Source organism: Hordeum vulgare, chromosome 1H (assembly GCF_904849725.1).
Source record: "Hordeum vulgare subsp. vulgare chromosome 1H, MorexV3_pseudomolecules_assembly, whole genome shotgun sequence".
Classification (NCBI taxonomy): Eukaryota; Viridiplantae; Streptophyta; class Magnoliopsida; order Poales; family Poaceae; genus Hordeum; species Hordeum vulgare.
In genome coordinates, this window is record NC_058518.1 from 505,457,717 (window position 1) to 505,460,919 (window position 3,203).

The following is a 3,203-nucleotide window of genomic DNA, read 5'->3' on the forward strand; positions in this document are numbered from 1 at the left end:
CTCACTATGCATTACATCATGTTCTAGGTGTAGGCATGGACATAGGGGGATTGTTGTTCTCTCAATGAACTTTCCCTCCCCCCATTATGCACAAATGAATCAAGTCTTTCACTTTGGCCATTACTAAATGGCACTTGTGCTTCAAAGACGAGCGTTGGTCATGAACCCAAGGATAATTGTTCGCGGTGTCATACCTTTGCCTCAAACATAGGTGGCCTCGGCCACCGCCCCCACCTTTCTCTCATATGAAAGAAAAGGTACAAAATGACTAGTCAGTATACCTTGCTGGTGTTATCTTGTTATTACACTGACTAGTCGTTGCCCACGTCATTTCCACGAAATCCTATGTCTCGTTGTGTCATTTTGAGCGGCACTACCGCCAGGGGTAGCGGTACTACCGCCAGGACCCCAGCCTATCACGACTTGACTAGGGCTTTTTAGGGCTGTCTCAAGGGGGAGCGGTACTACCGCCAGGGGGAGCGGTACTACCGCTAGGACCCCGGCGGTACTACCGCTAGGCCCATACCCCTTGGGCCATATAAAGGAGGGGAAGCCCGTTTTTCTTGCCCTGTTTCTTCTTCCTCGTGGCTCTCCCTTCCTCTCCTCCAAACTCCCCCGTTTGGATCTCTCTCTGCGGAGCCCCTTCTCCCCCTTGAGTTGGAGGGTTTTCTCCTCTCCTCCTTCCTCCGTCAAGTGCCATGGATGCCGGTAAAGCTCCTCTCCTTATTCTCTTGGTTGGTGTTTTCTTGTTCTAGGGTTAGGAGCTTGGTGATTTGGATCTATGGCTATGATTCGTGCTTCGTTTTTGGATGGAACGAAGGAGATACCTTAGGGGAGTTTAGGTTTTATGATTCATTGCATTTATTTTGACATGCCCTAGTTCTCCATGTTTTAGATCGAGTACTTCTTATCATACTTCTCTTGGATTAGATCTAAAACTTGAATCCCTTTGACAAGGCGTGTCTCCATCTAGATGTTCTTGAGGTCCCCATGTGTTAGGGCTACGGTGTTTCTTGTAGTGGGTTTATGTAGTAGCCGTGGATCTCTTGAATCAAATCTAGCAGTTCTTGTGGGTTTCTTTATATTCAGATCTGAAAGTCAAATCCCTAGCGGTACTACCGCCAGGGGTAGCGGTACTACCGCCAGGGGTAGCGGTACTACCGCCAGGAGGATAATTTTCTTATTTTTATTTCTTTTTCTTTGTGTTTGGCAATGTGTGTTTCTTCTTATGATTCTTTTGACCATTGCCTTGACTCCTCATGTCGCTCTTTTTGGTGTGTGTGTCTTGTGTGTCACAGGTGGTTCTCGTCGCTCGAATCCCGCACGTAACACCCAACCCAAGCAGTATCGCTCTTCAGAGGCTCCAGAGGGTTCCGCCACCTCCAGTCTGAATCCCAAGAAGAGGTCCTTCAAGAAGGCTGCTACTAAGAACAAAGGGATCAACGTTCGCACTATGCCCCCTAGGAATTTTCTGGCATTCCGCACCCGCAATCCCTATGTTGAAGACAAGGCACAGATCAAGAACATCGAGCATGTTTGGTCACGGGATCACTGCATGATCTATCGTGACATCATCAAGCCCTTCAAGAAGATATTTGTCCCAGTACAGTGGATTGACCTTGCTCACCTTCAGCGGAATCCGGACTACTTTGGTGAGGCTCTCTCCTTGATTGAAAAGCTTGGCCTTACAGAGATCATCACCTTCAGGCAAGACTTTGATCCAGATGTTGTGGCCCAGTTCTATGTCACTGTTCACTTTGCACCTGATGACGTGCGCACCATGGCTTGGATGACCGGTACTCAGAAGATGACTAGTTCTTGGGCAGAGTTCATGCAGTTTCTCAAAGTCGACTTCCACGGGGACGAAAATGCTCTAGGGATGCATCCTCATGCTCCTGCTTCATCTACTGCCACCCCCAAGGACAGGCTGCAACAACATTACGTCAAGAAAGGTGTGCTCCGCACGCATATGTATATCATGCATCGGGTCTTCTGCAACACTCTATTTCCTCGTATTGGCATCTTTGACGAGGTGCATGGTCATCTAGCTGAGATGCTTCTGCTATGTGAGGAAGCTAGGACTAAGGATACCGCGCCTCTCGATATTGCCCATGTGATGTTCAATGAGCTCTGAAACTGCATCATGAACCGCAAGGTTCCCATCTACGGGCACTACTTGTTTGCATATATTCAGAAGAGGTGGCACGAGGTCTATCTGGTAGATCCCTTCCCTATTCAGGCTGACTATTTTGTGCATGATCCTATCAAGCTCCGTATCAAAGAAAAATGGGCCAACCCATCAACTTCTTCTCTGCACACGGACACGGACACACAGACTGCTGCTGGAGGAGGACCTGCTTCACAGACCCGCTCTTCTACTATGCCATCTTGGGCAGTGAAACTGAAGGATCAAATGAAGACTCTCTTCTGTATGCAGGCAAAGGGACAATATCAGTCTCATGTGGCCCAGAAGGAGAACTGTTAGAGGCACAAGCGTGTCTTAAGGACCCTTGATGTGGCTATCTCAAGCTGCAAAGAGGACGACATCACTCCAGAGTCTGATTGGATGAGGGCTCTGTTGGAATTATGCCCTAGAGGCGATAATAAATATAGTTATTATTATAATTCCTGTATCAAGATAATCGTTTATTATCCCTGCTATAATTGTATTGAATAAAGACTTATATACATGTGTGGATACATAGACAAAACACTGTCCCTAGCAAGCCTCTAGTTGGCTAGCCAGTTGATCAAAGATAGTCAGGGTCTTCTGATTATGAACAAGGTGTTGTTGCTTGATAACTGGATCACGTCATTAGGACCATCACGTGATGGACTAGACCCAAACTAATAGACGTAGCATGTTGATCGTGTCATTTTGTTGCTACTGTTTTCTGCGTGTCAAGTATTTGTTCCTATGACCATGAGATCATATAACTCACTGATACCGGAGGAATTCTTTGTGTGTATCAAATGTCGCAACGTAACTGGGTGACTATAAAGATTCTCTACAGGTATCTCCGAAGGTGTTCGTTGAGTTAGTATGGATCGAGACTGGGATTTGTCACTCCGTGTGACGGAGAGGTATCTCGGGGCCCACTCGGTAATACAACATCACACACAAGCCTTGCAAGCAATGTGACTTAGTGTAAGTTGCGGGACCTTGTATTACGGAACGAGTAAAGAGACTTGCCGGTAAACGA